At 42.2% G+C, this 20,323-nt stretch overlaps 1 pseudogene; it reads left to right on the top strand.

Moving 5' to 3' along the window:
- The window catches only part of LOC150068180 (olfactory receptor 7E178-like), a 47,600-nt pseudogene that overhangs the window by 6,847 nt on the left and 20,430 nt on the right, over positions 1-20,323 (top strand).

The following is a 20,323-nucleotide window of genomic DNA, read 5'->3' as shown; positions in this document are numbered from 1 at the left end:
GGATAGGGAAGGGGGGAAAACAAGATGAGGGGTGGGGGCGGGAGGGAGGGAAATGGGGACCAAGACATGAGAAAGTTTATCAATGTATGTGAATTAATGTACCTTCTATTTCGCAAATATAATGTAACCCTTCTATTAATTACAACAAAATATATGAAAAAATACAAGAAATAAAAGAGTCTCACAGACTTTTAGACCCAGGCTGGCTTTGAACTGTCATCCTCAGACCTCAACGTCTTAGTCATAGGAATTATAGGCACGAGCCACCAGTGCCTGGCTAAAAATTCAGTTCATGAAAATAGTAAATTATGGGGCTGGGAGTTTGGCTAGTGGCAGAGTGCTTGCCTAGCATGCACCTGGGTTTGATTCCTCAGTAGACATACATAGAAAAAAGCCAGAAGTGATTTTGAGGCTTAAGTGGTAGAGTTCTAGCCTTGAGAAAGTCCAAGGACAGGGCTCAGGCCCAGGACTGGCAAAAAAATAGTATGTTATGCATACCCAGTTAATACATAAGAATAGGAGAATGACCTAGGGACTCATTTGTGAAAATCAGACCAATGGCGACTCTTTCTGAAAATCAACCCTAACGTCGAATTAGAATGCATTTTGTGTGAGCTAAATTTTAGCCCAGGTTGTCTACATTATTAGATGCCTTTGTGTAGATTCTAATCTGCCTTGCCTTTCCAACAGGTCTAGAGGCTCTTTATAACATTAGTTCGTATTAACTGTATGTCAGAAAAGTCTGAATAGGTTTTTTTGACACTATATATTCCTATCTAAGCCTCAACCAACCGCAACTATTAGGACTCCTACAAAATTGGTTTAATTGAGTTTGCTTGCTTGTTTGTTTTTACTCAAGGTTTGAGTTCAGGATCATGTCCTTGCTAAGACAGTACTATATCACTGGAACCATACTCCCAGCTCTTCTTTTCTTTTTTGCTTATTTTTTTGGATATGGTTTTACTTTGCGGGGGGCACAATTCTTTTTCATTGTCAGGATAATGCATAGAGGGGTTACAGTTACATTTGTCAGATAGTGGGTATGTTACTTCTAGAACCTTTATTCCCCTTCTCATGTTTTTGTTCCCCTTTCTCTCCCCCCTAGTCGTCTTGTTTTCCCCATCCCTTCCCTATTTCAAATAAACAAATAATCATATATTTAAAGTATGCTAATATACAAATTCAGATACAGTAACTTCATGAAATTAACAATAAGTGGGAAAAAAGAGAAAAGAAACAACTTCCCATAGTACATTAAGAACAACATTCTCCTACCTACAGCCTCTCATGGATTCTGATGTCACTCATCAAACCCAGCTTATTTGTTGAGATATAGTCTTGGTAAATTTCTGCATGGACTGTCCTCAAATCCTCTTCTCTTATAGATCACATATTTTGAGTATCTAGGATTACAGGAGTGTCTCACATATCCAGATCATTGATTTATTTTTTAACCCTCCAGATATTACAGACTGATTTGAAAACTACAGTTTTTTTTATCAATTTTACCTTTTTGAAGGTGGCTGTATTACAGAGGGAGGCTTGAATAATATAAGCACTCATTGACATGTAGATGGGGTCACATTTCAGAAGAAATGATATCACCAGTACCAACCATGAATATATCTAGAGATACTTCCTGGAGGCCTTAATGTTATCACTTAAGTCAGTTCCTCTCTGACTAATCTCTCACTGAGGGAGTAGTTAGAAGTCCATAACCATACTGGAATTGCTGCCTTTCAAGACTATGGGAAGATGAACCCTAAAGGGAAGCCTTACATCTATCTGTGAATTTCTTGGGAAAGTTTCTTAACAATTCTCTGTTTGAGTTACCTTGGCTATAAAATTAACTAATGGCACAGATCTACTTGCCAAAAATGTCATAAGTAATTGCAAAGTACTCCACCAATAGAAATTGTGCAATTGCTAACTAACTAATTGTATAAAATTCCACAGAAGTCTATGCTTTTCCTTTGGGCTTTTAAATAATTATTTATTTGATTTATTTATACAAGGCGGCATTTGCCTTAAACCTCTTTCTTATAGGGTATTGTCTTTGATTTATGCTCTTTCACTTTGCCAGCACACTACTTGGCATGTGTATAAAGGATTTGCAAGAAAAATCACTTAATTCACAGCATTTCCTTTGTTGTGACTGTCTTATCACAAACTGTTAAAGTTGTCACTTCTTCTCAGAATTGTTTGTCTAGTTTTTGTTCAGGCTTATAAATATACTCACCTTGGACATGGTTTGTAGAGAGTGTTAGGAAAACAAATACATGTGCTAGAACAGTTACCTTAGATTTATTCTTATATAAGAAAATAAAGGTTTAAAGGTTTAAAAAAAATAAAACATCTGAACAGTTATCAACACATATCTAATTTTCTTCAGACTGCTCCCTCACTTTGGAGTGAACGTTGTGGTCCTGAATTTCAGAAATCACCTCAGAAAGAAAAGACTGGCTGTTGTTTGGATTGCAAACTTCATCCGGAGAATGAGATTCTTATGGGACAGGGTAAGTCCAGGACTCAAGTAGAAATTCTCCATAATGTCATCCAATTAATGTGAGTTAGTAGAAGTTCAGATTGCAGAGGCAAAACTGCCGTTCTTTCAGGTACTAACACTTGATGCTATTGCCCCTTGAAATTACACAAAGCACAGCCTTGAATGACATCTGACTTTGCTTGTTTTATATCCCAGTATATTCATGCTTTTCTCAAGAAAACTCAGCTCCCCATACTTAATAATGCAAGTTTTACTTCTATTATAGCATTAAGTACAAAGCTGTAATAAGGACAGGGTCTGCATATTCTTCCAGATTCCATTTATAAAATCAGGAAAGCAGGGATCATGTACAAGTGCACAGACTGCTTTTGCCACAGAGCAAGGGATCAGAAGGGTCTTTTGGTTTAAGAAGTAGACAACGGTTCGGTATAACATCATGTTTAGAGCTTCAAACTTGGTTTGGTTCTTTATTCACCACTGCTTCACAGGTGAGGAAGAGCAACCAAAATAATGCCATCATTGAAGGACATACTGTAGGGCTTTTATTAATATTTCATAGGGATATATAAACCATATTACCCATAATTTTAATGGTTGGTGCTATCTATACCTTTATTCACTGAGTATCAGAACTATTATTAAAATAGCATACAGAATCATTTTGATAGTAAAAATTTTTTTAAAAAATCCACCATTAAAGACTTAGAAAAAAATCATATTAAGTGAAGTAAGCCAGACCCAAAGGAACATAGACCCATTGACTTCCCTCATTTGTCATAATCATTAGAAACCTTGGACTCTTCCAGCAGAGATATACAATAGAACAAAGTCTAGATACATAAGGCCATGTAGAATGATGATAAATGAAAGGACGTCCAGAATATAGAAACAAAAGCCATATAATGAGTGATTGTTGTCCTTGATGTACTATGTTATCTCTCATCTCTTTTTTTCTGTCCCTTGGTTTTCTCATATTGCTACAGTATTTCACTTGGTTATCTGATATATTGTATATATGTGTATTTGGTTATTTGAAGTCTGATAGGGAAGGGAGGAAATCAAGATGAGGAGCTGGGGTGGGGGGAGGGGAATGGGGACCAAGACATAAGAAAGGATATCAATGTATGTGAAGTAATGCACCTTCAATCTAGTGAATATAATGTAACCCTTCTATTACTTACAACAAAAATACATGGAAAAACACCATTATGGATTATAGTCATTTAGTGTAAAATTTCAGTTAGGTTAATGGGGGTTTTTGTTTTTTTTTAGCCAGTACTGGGCATGAGGTCAGGGCTTGAGCACTGTCCTGGGCTTTCTCAGGGCTAGAGCTCTACCACTTGAGCCACAGCACCACTTCCTGCTTTTTCTATGTAAGTAGTACTGGGGAATCGAACCCTGGTCTTTGTGCATACTAGGCAAGCACTCTACTATTAGGCCAAAGTCTCAGTCTGCGAGGTTATTGATATAGTTCAGAAAAGCCTAAAATAAAACAATACTAACCATTTTTGTGCTACTTGATAGTACATTAAACAGTCTCAAATCGTTAATTTCCATTTAAGAAAAGGCAGGATGGGGAGAAGGAAGATGGCGCCGAGACAATAGGGACGCTGCCTAGATTTCTCTGACAAAAAGAGAGAACCAGGGAGTCCCACGAGCCAACTTTCTAAAGAAATCCACAACAACAAACTCAAAAAGCAACGGAGAAGGACTCAAACCGGAAAAGAAATCCAGATAAAGCTCACATTTAACTTTCTCAAAGATTTCGGAACGCGAGGACCCCTCCCCCACCTTTCGCCCAAAGACGCGGAAAGCCGCGCTGGACCAAGCCACGAGAAGCGGCTTGAGCGGGCACCGGCTCCACGCAGGGAAAGCGGAGTGGGCACCAGCTCTAACCCACGAAAAGCTGCAGCAGTGGAGAGCACCAGGCTGGGAGCCCAACGGCTGCAGAAACCAGCACATAACCTGGCCAGCGAACGGCGCAAACAGCGGATCCCAGACGCAGAACACAGGCGGCGGCGGAGACCCGAGGGAAGTGAAAGACTCCCCACCACCGTGGAGCGCCCGCAGATGGATGCAGAGGCGTGAGTAATACAGCGCATCCCCAAAGACATCGGGAAAGTGGAGCAGGTGCCAAACAATAGAACTTAACTCAGACCCCAACACCCCGCCCTAGAAAGACTGGCGGGAGCAGGGGGGCAAGGAATTCAGAATTCTGTCCCTCCCCTCAACAGCCCCTTCCCTCAGGCCATTGACTGGAGATTGACAGGTGGGCTACCCATAAGACCCAGCACCCCACCAAGGAAGGCGGGGCTGTCCCAACTCCCACCCGCCCAACAGGCTCAATCCCCAGCCCTCTGACTGGAGACTGACAAGCGGGTGGACCCTAAGACTCAGCACCCCACCAGGGGAGGCAGAGCTGTCCTAGCTCCCACCCGCCCACCAGGCTCCTCACCCAGGCCACTGGATCTGGAGAGTGGAAGACTTTGAGACCCTGCCTTACGACAGTGGGTAGGAGGTGCAGGTAAACAGGAGCCAGCATCTGCCCCCCCTCAATTCTCAAGTGGGGCATCCTCCAGCTGGGAATCCTGAGCAAGACAACACCGAGGGCCCCCCATACAGTCACAGACTCTGACAAAGCAGTGGAAACACAGCAGAGATCTGAAGGGCCAACCAGCAGCCAATCTCCCCCTCTGAGAACCAAAAAGGCGCGGTTCCGCCCTTGGAGCCCACGGGGCCCCGCCCCTGGGAAAAGAGGGGCCTCCTGCTGGTCCTGCGGAGAGTTCCTGAAACTCTCAATCCCCAGACCCTTGGCTTCGGGCCGCCCCTGGAAGCAGCACAGGAAAACGTACGCCAACCATGCTCAGACGGAAGCTCGCAGAACCATCCCATGGTCCACTGTGAGGCCACTGGTTGGGCTAAGAGCTAGTCGCGCAGCAACACATAAGTTTTATTCTAATACTTTCCAAACTTTGTACTCAAATACTCTACCTACTTACCCACTGACCTCTCTCATTCTATTTTTCTATCTCTGGACCTCTAATCCTCTTTCAACCCTTATACTGCATGGATCTACACTTGATGGCTGTTGAGCATCATTGTATATCTAGGTGTTTAATTATCCTCTTGGCTCAGAGGGACTTAAAGACAATAGAGATTGGACTGAGAGGCTTATTGTTTTGGATAAAAATTGCTTATCATTGAATAATTAGACTAGTCTGTAACTGCACGAAAAGAAAGAGTGATAACACCAATCAAAACTTGTGAACATCTAGAGTCTGCCAGCTACAGAGGTCTAGGTTGGTTATATCTGAAAAACTATAATCGTGATTAGTATTCATCTTGCTCCCATTTTCAAATGGGCAGAACAAGAAACTCAAGAAAAATGTCAAATCAAGAAACAACATCTCCCACCTCTCCCACCCAATGTAAACAGCCAATGGAACAGACACTGGCAAGCCTAGAGGAGAGTCTTCCAAGTGCTGTACAAATGCAATTGATAAACATCATTAATGAAAAATGTGAAAATATAAAGAAAGAGATAAGGGAGGAAGCCATATCTGAACAAGAGGAAACCATAAACAAGGTGATAAGTGAAAAAGAAGGAGCCATAAAGGAAGCCATAATAAAGGCTGTTTAAAGAAAGATGGATGAATTCATAGAATCCACAAATAAAAAGGTGACCGAACTCCAGCAAATGTTCAAAGAAAATAAAGCTACTGAGCTAACCACTCAAATGGAGATCAAGGAGCTAAAGAAATCCATACATGATCTAAAAGAAGAGATGCAAGGCATCAAAAATGAGCAATTAGTAGCAAGGGAGATGAAAAATAAAGTAGATAGCTTTGATAGCAGGTTAGACAATGCAGAGGAGAGAATTTCCGGGGCTGAAGATAATTTAGTTATTATACAGAAAGAACAGAAAATGAGTCAATCCAAATCTAGGAAAAATGAGAGAGCGCTTCAGGATGTCCAAGATACAAATAGCAAGCCTAATTTAAGGCTAATTGGTATTGAGGAGGGTCTGGAGAAAGAGGTCAATGGTATTGGAAATATACTTCAGGGAATCATCTCAGAGAACTTCCCAAATATCCAGAAGGGCAGACCCATCCAGATACAAGAAGCTTTCAGAACCCCAAACATACCTGACCAGAAAAGAACATCTCACCGCCATATCGTAATCCAAACTGGATCAGTAGAAACCAAACAAAGGATCCTAAAGGCAGCCAGGGAAAAAGGTTCAGTAACCTATAAAGGAAAACCAATCAGAATAACCCCAGATTACTCAGCAGAGACAATGCAAGCAAGAAGTGACTGGAAACATATATGTCATGCCCTTAAGTCAAATAACTACCAGCCAAGAATACTGTACCCAGCTAAGCTCTCATTCATAACTGAGGGAACAATAAAAACATTCCATTCCAGGGAAAAGTGGCAACAATATGTCGCAACAAAACCAACACTACAGAGAATTCTCAAAGATGTTCTATACATAGAAAACCAAAATAAAGGCAATATAGGGAAAGAAATGGCACCTAAACAGCATACCATCTAAGGACCACAAGAACTGTCAAGACACAGGCCCAAATAAAAGCTTTTAAAAATGGTAGGACCAATAAATATCTCTCAATAGTAACTCTCAATATCAATGGACTCAACTCTCCAATTAAACAGCATAGGCTGTCTAGTTGGATCAAAAAGCAAGAGCCATCGTTCTGCTGTCTTCAAGAGACGCATCTTACCCAAAAAAACAAGTATCTTTTGAAAGTGAGAGGTTGGAATAAACTCTATCAAGCTAACAGCCCCCATAAACAGGCTGGAGTTGCCATCCTCATATCAGATAAAATAGACTTCAAACCAAAATTAGGAAGAAAAGACAAAGAAGGTTACTACATACTACTAAAGGGATCTTTCCTCCAGGAAGACGTAACGATCCTAAATATTTACACACCCAATCCTGGAGCTCCCAACTTCATCAAGCAAACTTTACTTACACTGAAACCATACATAGATCGAAATACAGTGATTGTCGGTGACTTTAACACACCACTTTCAACTATGGACAGATCAACAAGGCAAAAACTCAACAGAGAATCCTTAGAACTGAACAACTATATAGACCAACTAGAGCTAACAGACATCTGCAGAATATTCCACCCAGCAACAACACAAAATACGTTTTTCTCAGCAGCACATGGAACATTTTCCAAAATAGATCACATCTTAGGCCATAAAACAAACCTGGACAGATTCAGAAACACTGAAATTATTCCATGGACACTCTCAGACCACAAAGGCATCAAACTGGATCTGAACACACATCTCCACCAACGAAAACCCTGTAACTCATGGAGACTGAACAACACATTGTTGAATCACCAATGGGTCATCGAAGAGATCAGAACACAATTCCAACAGTTTATGAAATTTAACAGTAAAGAGCACACAAAATACCAACTCCTTTGGGACACAGCAAAGGCAGTACTCAGAGGAAAATTTATAGCTCTGAGTGCCTACAATAACAACTTGGAAAAATTGCAAACCAACAAGTTAATGTCCCACCTGAAGCACCCGGAAAAAGAGCAACAAACCAACCCTAATCCCAGTAGAAGAAAGCAAATAATTAAAATCAAAGCAGAATTAAATGATTTGGAATCCAAAAAAACTATAGAAAGAATCAACAAAACAAGGAGTTGGTTCTTTGAAAGAAATAACAAAATTGACAAGCCCTTAGCAAATCTTACCAAAAAAAGAAGAGAGCATATCGAAATAAACAAAATCGCAGATGAAAATGGTAATATCACGACAGAAATTACCAAGATCCAGAATAACATGAGGGAATACTTCTCAAACCTTTATGCCAACAAATTTGAGAATCTAGATGAAATGGATGAATTCCTAGCCAATATTAACACACTCACACTGAACCAAGAAGAACTAAGCCAACTCAACAGGCCTATCAAGCTCTGAAATAGAAATGGCAATTAGAGAACTTCCACCTAAAAAAAGCCCAGGGCCAGATGGATTCACAGCTGAATTCTATAAGGTCTTCAAAGCAGAGCTCACACCAATACTCCTCAAGCTCTTCAACGAAATTGAAAATGAAGGTTCCTTATCAAACTCATTCTATGAAGCCAGTATAATCCTCATTCCCAAACCAGACAGAGATTCATCAAAGAAAGAGAACTATAGACCTATATCTTTGATGAACATCGATGCAAAACTTCTCAACAGAATACTGGCCAACCGTCTACAACAACTCATCAAAAAAATTATACACTATGATCAAACTGGATTCATCACAGGGAGGCAAAGCTGGTTCAACATACGCAAATCAATTAATATAATTCAACACATCAATAGGAGCAAAGACAAAAATCACATGATTGTCTCCATAGATGCGGAAAAGTCATTTGACAAGATCGAACACCCCTTTATGTTAAAAGCTCTGGAGAAACTAGGAATCCACAGAACATTCCTCAATGTAATAAAGGCTGTGTATGAGAAACCTACTGCTAGAATTACACTTAATGGTGAAAATCTAAAGCCATTCTCTCTAAAATCGGGAACGAGGCAAGGATGCCCACTCTCTCCACTCCTCTTTAACATAGTACTAGAATTCCTAGCCAGTGCAATAAGGCAAGGAGCAAGCATAAAGGGGATACAGGTAGGGAAAGAGGAAATAAAACAATCCCTGTTTGCAGATGACATGATTCTGTATTTAAAGAATCCTATAGATTCTACTCCCAAGCTCCTTGAGCTGATCCAAAGCTTTGGAAGAGTAGCAGGCTATAAAATCAACCCTCAAAAATCAACTGCCTTCCTTTACGCCAACAGTGAGAGGAACGAGGCAATAATCAGGAAAGAAACTCCTTTCACAATAGCCTCAAAGAAAATAAAGTACCTAGGTATTAGCTTAACTAAGAATGTAAAGGACCTTTTTGATGAAAACTTTAAAACCCTAAAAAAGGAAATTAAAACAGAACTAAGGAAATGGGAAAACCTCCCATGCTCCTGGATTGGAAGAATCAACATTGTGAAAATGACAATCTTGCCAAGAGCTATCTACAAATTCAATGCAATACCCATCAACATACCAATGTCATTCTTTAAAGAAATAGAAGAGGCAATCCAAAATTTCATATGGAATAATAAAAGACCCCGTATAGCAAAAACACTTCTTAGCAGAAAGAACAGCGCTGGAGGAATTTCAATTCCAAACTTTAGACTCTATTACAGAGCTATAATTCTCAAAAGAGCTTGGTACTGGCAAAGGAACAGGCCTGAAGACCAATGGAATAGAACTGAGGACCCAGATATTAAACCACAGACCTATGGCCACCTAATCTTTGACAAGGGAGCCAAAAAAATAGAATGGAAGAAAGACAACCTCTTCAACAAGTTGTGCTGGCAGAACTGGTTAAGCACCTGCAGAAAACTAAAGCTGGATCTTTCTTTGTCACCTTGCACTAGAATTAACTCCAAATGGATCAAAGACCTGGAGGTAAAAGCTGACACACTGAAAACTTTACAGGAAGGAATTGGAGATACACTAGGCCTCCTTGGCACAGGTCGAAACTTTCTTAATAAGGACCAAGAATCACAACAAATCAGAGAAAGGCTGGATAAGTGGGACTGCATTAAACTGCAGAGCTTTTGCATGGCAAAGGACATAGCTAGTAAATTAAATAGGAAGCCTACAGAGTGGGAGAAGATCTTCACCAACCAAACAACGGAGAAAGGCCTCATATCTATAATATATCAACAACTCAAAAAATTGAATCACTCCAAAACTAACCTCCAAAGTAACAACCATCCCATTAAAAATGGGCCAAAACTTAAAGAGAGTCTTCTCTGAAGAAGAAACAAAAATGGCCTATAGACACATGAAGAAATGCTCAACATTTCTGGTCATAAAAGAAATGCAAATCAAAACAACTCTAAGATTCCACCTCACCCCAGCTAGAATAGCCAGGATCAGGAAAACGAATGACAACAGATGCTGGAGGGGATGTGGCCAGGAGGGATCACTACTACACTGTTGGTGGGAGTGCAAACTCGTTCAACCACTATGGAAAGCAGTGTGGCAGTGCCTCAAAAGGCTAAACATAGAACTTCCCTATGACCCAGCAATTCCACTACTTGGCATTTACCCAACCGTCCAGAAACAAGGACATACTAAACCCACCAGCACAACAATGTTCATTGCAGCACTATTCACCATAGCAAAGATATGGAACCAACCTAGATGTCCCTCAGTTGATGAGTGGATCAACAAGTTGTGGTATTTGTACACAATGGAATTCTTTGCTGCTGTCAGAAAGATTGACATCGCCCCATTTGTTAGGAAATGGAAAGACTTAGAAAAAAATCATATAAAGTGAAGTAAGCCAGACTCAAAGGAACTTAGGCTCAATGGTTTCCCTCATTCGCCATAATCAGAAGAAACCTTGGGCTCTACTAGCAGAGATTTGCAATAGAGCAAAATCTTGATACATATGGACATATAATGTGAAGCTAATTTAAAGGACCCCCAGGATAGTGAAACAAAAGCCATATAATGAATGATTGTTGTCCTTAATATACTATGTTGTCTCTCATCTCCTTTGCTGTCCCTTGGTTATCTCAAATTGGTATAGTATCTCACTTTTTTATCTGATATATTGAATTGATTTGTATTTGGATATTTGAACTTTGATAGGGAAGGGAGGAAAACCAAGACGGGTGAGGGGTGTGGGGGGGAGGGAAACGGGTACCAAGACATGTGAAAGGGTATCAATGTATGTGAATTAAAGCACCTTCTATCTGGCAAATATCATGTAACCCTTTTACTAATTACAAAAAAAAATAAGTAAATAAATTAAAAAAAGAAAAGGCAGGATGGAAATGGGATGAATTCTTCCCAATTCCTTCCTCATTATCTTCCTCATCAGATATGGGGCTGTGTATGAAGTGTTCAGATGACGAGTATGCTAACACAGACAGAAAACCTGTCTCCCTGGGTTGCAGGTTTCCTGGATGATGAAGCATGCCTGGGAATGTCCCTATGTCCCTGGCCTGCAGGCTCTTTACTTGGACAAAATTCCTGCTGCTATTCTTTTTTGTTTTTTTTTTGAACAGTGCCAAGATACTGACCTTTGTTTACCTTCCTGCCTGGCTACCACACTGCCAAGGGGAAGGTGATGGTGGCTGTGGAGGTCTTCTCCATCTTGGCCTCCGGGACAAGGCTCCAGAGATGCATTTTTTCTCCAGTGTTACATCATCCTGTTCAAGTCACATAGAAATTATCTTCCTGGGGAAGGAAGATGGCACCGAGACAATAGGGACGCTGCCTAGCGCTCTCTGAAAAAAGAGAGAACCAGGGAGTCCCACGACCCAACTACCTAAAGAAATCCACAACAACAAACTCAAAAAGCAACGGAGAAGGACTAAAACCGGAAACGACATCCAGATAGAGCTCACATCCAACTTTCTCAAAGAATTCAGAACGCGAGGAGCCCTCCCCCACCTCTCGCCGCCAGATCCAAGCTGGGAAAGCCGCAGAAAGCCGCGAATAGCGGCAGCTGCTGCTGGACCAAGCCGCGAAAAGCGGTTGAGCGGGTGCCTGCTCCACGCTGGGAAAGCAGCGGCGGGCGCCGGCTGTAATCCATGAAAAGCAGCGAAAGTGGAGGGCGCCAGGCTGGGAGCCCAAAGGCTGCAGAAACCAGCACAGAACTGGGCCAGAGAACGGCGGAAGCAGCGGAACCCAGACGCGGAACCAGAACAGCAAGCAGCAGAACCCAGACACAGAACACAGGCGGCGGTGGAGACCCGAGGGGAGTGAAAGGCTCCCCACCACCGTGGAGCACCCGCAGACGGACGCAGAGGCGTGAGTAATACAGCGCGTCCCCAAACACATCGGGAAAGCAGAGCGGGTGTCAAGCAATAGAACTTAACTCAGACCCCAACACCGCGCCCGAGAAAGACTGGCGGGAGCAGGGGTACAAGAAATTTAGAATCCTGTCCCTTCCCTCAACAGCCCCCTCCCTCAGGCCATTGACTGGAGATTGACAGGCAGGCTACCCATAAGACCCAGCACACCACCAAGGAAGGCGGGGCTGTCCCAACTCCCACCCACCCAACGGGCTCAACCCCCAGCCCTCCGACTGGAGACTGACAAGCGGGTGGACCCTAAGATTCAGCACCCCACCAGGGGAGGCGGAGCTGTCCCAGCTCCCACCCGCCCACCAGGCTCCTCTCCCAGGTCACTGGATCTGGAGAGTGGAGGGCATTGGGTCCCTGCCTTACAAGAGTGGGTATGGGGTGTGGGAAAATAGGAGCCAGCATCTGCCCCCCCTCAATTCTTGAGCAAGGCATCCTCCAGCTGGGAATCCTGAGCAAGACAACACCGAGGGGCCCCCCACAGTCACAGACTCTGACAAAGCAGTGGAAACACAGCAGGGATCTGAAGGGCTGACCAGCAGCCAAGCTCCCCTTCTGAGAATCAAAAAGGCAAGGCTCCGCCCTTGGAGTCCACGTCCCCAGCTGGGCCCCGCCCCTGGGAACAGAGGGGTCTCCTGCTGGTCCTGCTGAGAGCCCCTGAAACTCTCAAACCCCAGACCCTTGGCTTGGGGCCAGCCCTGGAAGCAGCACAGGAAAACGTCTGCCAACCAAGCTCAGACTGAAGCTCGCAGATCCATCCCATGGTCCACTGTGAGGCCACTGGTTGGGCTAAGAGCTAGTCGTGCAGCAACACATAAGTATTATTCTACTACTTTCCAAACTTTGTACTCAAATACGCTACCTACTTACTCCCTGACCTCTCTCATTCTATTTTTCTATCTCTGGACCTCTGCTCATCTTTCAACCCTTATACTGCATGGATCTACACGTGATGGCTGTTGAGCAACACTGTATATCTAGGTGTTTAATTATTCTCTAGGCTCAGAGGGACTTAAAGACAATAGAGACTGGATTGAGAGGCTTATTGTTTTGGACATAAATCGCTTATCAGTGGATGCATTAGACTGGTCGATAACTGCACAAAAAGAAAGAGTGATAACACCAATCAAAACTTGTGAACATCTAGAGTCTGCCAGCTATAGAGGTCTAGGTTGGTTATATCTGAAAAATTATAGTCGTGTTTAGTATTAATCTTGCTCCCATTTTCAAATGGGCAGAACAAGAAACTCAAGAAAAATGTCGAATCAAGAAACAACATCCCCCACCCCCCTCACCCAATGTAAACAGCCAATGGAACAACTTAGGACATAAAACAAAACTGGACAGATTCAGAAACACTGAAATTATTCCATGCACGCTCTCAGACCACAAAGGCATCAAATTGGACCTGAACACACATCTCCACCAACGAAAACCCTGTAACTCATGGAGACTGAACAACACATTGTTGAATCACCAATGGGTCATCGAAGAGATCAGAACAAAAATCCAACATTTTATGAAATTTAACAGTAAGGAGCACACAAAATACCAACTCCTTTGGGACACAGCAAAGGCAGTACTCAGAGGAAACTTTATAGCGCTGAGTGCCTACAACAACAAGTTGGAAAAATTACAAACCAACAAGTTAATGTCTCACCTTAAGCTCCTGGAAAAAGACCGACAAACCAACCCTATGCCCAGCTGAAGGAAGCAAATTATTAAAATCAAAGCAGAATGAAATGATTTGGAATCCAAAAAAACTGTAGAAAGAATCAACAAAGCAAGGAGTTGGTTCTTTGAAAGAATTAACAAAATTGACAAGCCCTTAGCAAATCTTACCAAAAAAAGAAGAGAGCATATCGAAATAAGCAAAATCGCAGATGAAAATGGTAATATCACGACAGAAATTACCAAGATCCAGAATATTATGAGGGAATACTTCTCAAACCTTTATGCCAACAAATTTGAGAATCTTGATGAAATGGATGAATTCCTAGTCAATTTTAAAGAATTCCTAGCCATTCTTTAAAGAAATAGAAGAGGCAATCCAAAATTTCATATGGAATAATAAATGACCCCCAGCAAAAACACTTCTTAGCAGAAAGAACAGCGCTGGAGGAATTTTAATTCCAAACTTTAGACTCTATTACAGAGCTATAATTCTCAAAACAGCTTGGTACTGGCACAGGAACAGGCCTGAAGACCAGTGGAATAGAACTGAGGACCCAGATATTAAACCACAGACCTATGGCCACCTAATCTTTGACAAGGGAGCAAAAACAATAGAATGGAAGAAAGACAACCTCTTCAACAAGTTGTGCTGGCAGAACTGGTTAAGCACCTGCAGAAAACTAAAGTTTGATCCTTCTTTGTCACCTTGGACTAGAATTAACTCCAAATGGATCAAAGACCTGGAGGTAAAAGCTGACACACTGAAAACTTTACAGGAAGGAATAGGAGATACACTAGGCATCCTTGGCACAGGTCGAAACTTTCTTAATAAGGACCAAGAATCACAACAAATCAGAGAAAGGCTGGATAAGTGGGACTGCATTAAACTGCAGAGCTTTTGTATGGCAAAGGACATAGCTAGTAAACTAATCAGGAAGCCTACAGAGTGGGAGAAGATCTTCACCAACCAAACAACGGACAAAGGCCTCATATCTAAAATATATCAACAGCTCAAAAAATTGAATCACTCCAAAACTAACCTCCAAAGTAACAACCATCCCATTAAAAAATGGGCCAAAGACTTAGAGTCTTCTCTGAAGAAGAAAAAAATGGCCTATAGACACATGAAGAAATGCTCAACATCTCTGGTCATAAAAGAAATGAAAATCAAAACAACTCTGAGATTCCACCTCACTCCAGTTAGAATGGCCAGGATCAGGAAAACAAATAACAACAGATGCTGGAGGGGATGTGGCCAGGAGGGATCACTACTACACTGTTGGTGGGAGTGCAAACTCGTTCAACCACTATGGAAAGCAGTATGGCAGTGCCTCAGAAGGCTAAACAGAACTCCCCTATGACCAAGCAATTCCACTACTTGGCTTTTACCCAACCATCCAGAAACAAGGACATACTAAATCCACTAGCACAACAATGTTCATTGCAGCCCTATTCACCATAGCAAAGATATTGAACCAACCTAGATGTCCCTCAGTTGATGAGTGGATTAACAAGTTGTGGTATTTGTACACAATGGAATTCTATGCTGCTGTCAGAAAGATTGACATCGCCCCATTTGTTAGGAAATGGAAAGACTTAGAAAAAAATCATATTAAGTGAAGTAAGCCAGACTCAAAGGAACTTAGGCTCAATGGTTTCCCTCATTCGTCATAATCAGTAGAAACCTTGGGCTCTACTATCAGAGATCTGCAATAGAGCAAAGTCTTGTTACATAAGGCCATATAATGTGAAGCTAATTGAAAGGACCTCCAGGTTATTGAAACAAAAGCCATATAATGAATTATTGTTGTCCTTAATGTACTATGTTGTCTCTCATCTCCTTTGCTGTCCCTTGGTTATCTCATATTGGTATAGTATCTCACTTTATTATCTGATATATTGAATTTATTTGTATTTGAATATTTGAAATTTGATAGGGAAGGGGGGAAACCAAGACGGGCGGGGGGTGTTTGGGGGGAGGGAAATGGGCACCAAACATGTGAAAGGGTATCAATGTATGTGAATTATTGCACCTTCTATCTGGCAAATATCATGTAACCCTTTTACTAATTACAATAAAACTAAAAAAAGAAAAAAAAGAAAAAAAAGAAATTATCTTCCTGTCATCAGTGATAAAACACATAATCAGGAAAGAGGATTTAAGATGAATTCAATGTGTTTGATCAATGAATAGAAATCTGAAGTACACCTACATCATTTTCCCAATAAGCTAATAGTGGGTACTGTTGGAAGTACTTCAGTAAAAAAAATGGCCCACACTCATTTCTCTTGTGGTGATAGCACAGTAGATGTCAGCTTCTTACTAAATGATCTCATTTTCATTTTATTCTGCATATACGTGTTTCTGCCAATTCAATCTGCATTTAATATGTCTATTTGTATTTAGTATACAATCTTTGTCTTTAGTCTTTGTTGTCTTTTATTTAATTTTCAAAACACTTCAATAAAGCAAATTCTTCCCTATATCGTGTTTATTAGCTCCCTAATGAATTCTATTAATATTTCCTAGTTACATAGTTCCATATTGTTCTATGCTCATTAGAGTATGTTATATTAAGCAATTACACATTATCATTTCCACATTTGCCTTTTGAAATTTTGAAGAATGAGCTTTTGAGAATTCATTTTTTTCTTTCCCCTCTGTATTTTGCATTGTGGATAAGGGTGATTATAGGGTATAAATGCACCCAAGTTTGTTTCACAATGTATTGAGGCTTGAACCAAAGTTGGATGAAATTTGTGGAGGCATTATAATAGCTGAATCAATCATTGTTGGATAAACTAGTGAATTTCTCCTTGCTTAATCAACGTGTATACATTAAATAACCATACATATATTTATTACTAGAGTATTTCTTTATTGAAAAGAAGATGAGCAGTGGTGTATATATTACATAATTAAAAGAATGAGTACATTTGGTTATTTTCATTATTACTGCATTCTCAAAAGACCCCCTATGACCTAGCTAACCCACTTCTGGCCATTTACCCAACTGTCCATTAACTGTCCATTAACTAGAAATACTAGCACAACCATGTTCATTGCAACATTATTTACCATACCTAAGTTGTGGAACCAACCAAGATACCCCTCAGTATATGAATGGGTCAAGAATATGGGTTATTTGTACACACTGGGATTCTATGCTGCCATCGGAATGAGTGACACCATCCCATTCATAAGGGAAAAGAAAGACTTGCAAAAATCCTACGAAGTAAAGTATGTCAGACTCAAAGAAACATAGGCTCCATGGCCTCCTGTAGGGAGCCCGTTTCCTGACTTCTTAGAGGTAAACAACTCCATACAAGGCAATGCGGTGCTCGATTACGTGTCCTAAGTTATGCGCATGCGCGAATCACATGATGATCCCTGGCCAATCCTGCGGCACCTCGTTGTAGCAGTAGGGCGGCAGCCAATGGTGGAGCGACCCGTGTTACTGTTCCCTATATAAGCAGCTGCTTTTGATTCCTCGCCCCTTTCGCTTCCTGCTCCCCCTTCAATCAAAAGGCTCTCCAATAAAGTATGATTTGAGAAGAATCCTCGAGTGGTGGTCATTCTTCCTCGCTGGTCGAGGAGCTCGCCGCAACTGCTGCCGAAAACCCGGGACCCTGGGAAGACAGGACGACAAGCGAGGGGCCGAGGAGGATTCAGAACTCGATATACGGAGAGGAGACGTCGGTAAGTATCAGCCTGATCAGCTGAGATCCCCAGGTATGCTGTTTTTTGGGGTACAATTCTGGGTGCTTGCTGTTGTCCTTCCTTTGTGGGTGTTGCTGGTGTGTTTTTGTTGCATTTGTCTGCGTTGCAGCAACTCAAGAGATTGTTAAGGAAATCAGTAGGACATTGATGAAGCACCAGGATAGTCTCTCCGAGGCAGAATCAAATGGGGAGGAAAAGGGTAGGCCAAAAAGAAAAGGGAAAGAAAATAAAGAAAAGAGACATTACGTCAAAGAACAGAGGGTGGACCCACCCTACCAAGATACCGTGCAGGAGGGTTATGATAAGGAGGATCAAGTCATAAGAGCAATGGAGCCGCTCCCCGGGCAGTTTTACCCGGATCCAGACAGGTTTCAACATTTACAAATAAGGGAGTCTAGAGATGAGGAGCTAAATGATTCAAATGAGGAATTAAACAATTCAGACGAGGAACAGGACCCGAAAGAGGGAGAAGGCTTGGAGGAGGCGGTTGCTAGGTATAAGGAGGATAGGTATGGAGTTCGACAACCTCTTCTGGCCGGAGGGTCTAAAGGAGATAAGCAAGAGAGAATCATGCCCTCTGCGCCCCCGCCCTATCCTGTGGCGCCGGGAAAAAGTCATTTCATAAAAGGAAGCACTTGGTCCCGCCTGGCAGCTGCGTTCTCAGTTTTTGAGAACCCAGTTACCCAGGAGAGGACCTTTGAACCAGTCTCCTATAAACAGTTAAAGGATTTGATGGAGGCAGTACGTAATTATGGAGTTGCGGCCAGTTATACCACTGCCTTGCTTAGAAGACTAACTGTTAATGCTATGACACCTAATGATTGGTATGAGGTCGCGCGGACATGCCTCAATCATGGACAGTTCCTTGACTTCAGGTCTATAGTTATGGACAGAGCTCAGGCTCAATATAGAGTAAATGTACAAGAAGGGCGGCCCGAGTGGATCGTGGACATGCTCCTAGGGCAAGGACAATGGGCTACTGATCAGACAAATTTCCCCTGGGATGTTTATAAACAAATAAATGAGGTTTTTTACAAGTCCTGGAGGGCAATCCCAAACAAAGGCCAGGTCACTGGCAGCCTCACCAAAGTTACTCAAGGTGTCACTGAGCCATTCTCCGATTTTGTGGCCCATGTGCTCGAAACGGCGGAGCGCGTTTTTGGAAATCTTTAAGTCTTTATGCCAGTTGTCCAACAAATTATTTTTGAGCAAAGTACAAAGGAATGTCAGAGAGCTATTGTGCCGGTCAAGGAAAAGGGCCTGGAAGCATGGGTAAAAGCCTGCAGGGAAATAGGGGGGCCATTAACTAATGCAGGCCTGGCTGCAGCTGTACTGTCAGCCACCCGAGCGGCCAAGGACTCTAAAGGTAAAGGATGCTTCAAATGTGGCCAACTTGGACACTTTAAACGCCAATGTCCCAGAAATGCTCCCCAGGGTCCTCAGGGAGTTCAAAAGATGCCAGGAACATGTCCTAGGTGCAAGAAGGGAAAACATTGGGCCAATGAATGCAAGTCAGTAAAAGATATTAATGGACAGCCCATTCCTTCTCTTAGTGCAGACCAGGAGCCAAAAAACGGGATAAGGGGCCCCCGTCCCCAGGGCCCACAAATTTATGGGGCACTTCAGACTCCGGCACCTCTTCCCAGCGTACAGCAGCCAGTTCGGCCAGAAGGGCAACCCCAGGCTCCGCAGGGTTGGACCTCTGTGCCTCCTCCGGATTGGTCTTAACTCCAGCCATGGGAGTACAAATATTGGATACTAATGTAACTGGACCATTAGAAAGAGGCACGGTGGTATTGTTGTTAGGGCGCTCCTCCTCCACCTTAAAAGGACTAATAATTTTCCCGGGCGTTATAGATTCTGACTATTCAGGAGTAATCAAGGTTTTGTGCCACTCCCCTTACGGAGTAATCTCTATAGCCCCGGGAGATAGGATTGCCCAGCTTTTAATTCTACCTTCAAAACATGGAAACCTTCCTTCACTACAAAAGGAAAGGGGAGCCACAGGCTTAGGCTCCACAGGGATTGATCTTGTGTGCCTGTCGATGGAATTGGACCAGAGACCCATGCTATCCCTACAAATAGAGGGAAAGTCCTTTCTTGGCCTGGTAGATACCGGAGCCGATCGGAGCATTATTCAATCAAAGGCCTGGCCCAAGCAGTGGCCATTACAAAAATCTTCTCAAACTTTACAAGGACTTGGATATGCTAATGCTCCCTGTGTCAGTGCTAAAGAGTTAGTGTGGAGAACTGAAGAAGGCCAACAGGGAACAATCCAACCGTTTGTAATCGACATCCCTGTTAATCTTTGGGGACGGGATGTGCAACAACAATTAAAACTTAAACTGACTAATAATTATTCAGAAGTTAGTCAAAACATCATGAAACAGCAGGGATATGTTCCAACTCAAGGGCTTGGCAGATGTCTTCAGGGACGCCCAGAACCCATTGAGCCTGTTCCAAAATTTAATAGGAAAGGATTGGGTTTTTCCTAGGGGCCA

Source organism: Megascapheus bottae, chromosome 1 (assembly GCF_031878675.1).
Source record: "Megascapheus bottae isolate mThoBot1 chromosome 1, mThoBot2.hap1, whole genome shotgun sequence".
Taxonomy (NCBI): Eukaryota; Metazoa; Chordata; class Mammalia; order Rodentia; family Geomyidae; genus Megascapheus; species Megascapheus bottae.
This window is presented reverse-complemented; position numbering and strand designations above follow the sequence as displayed.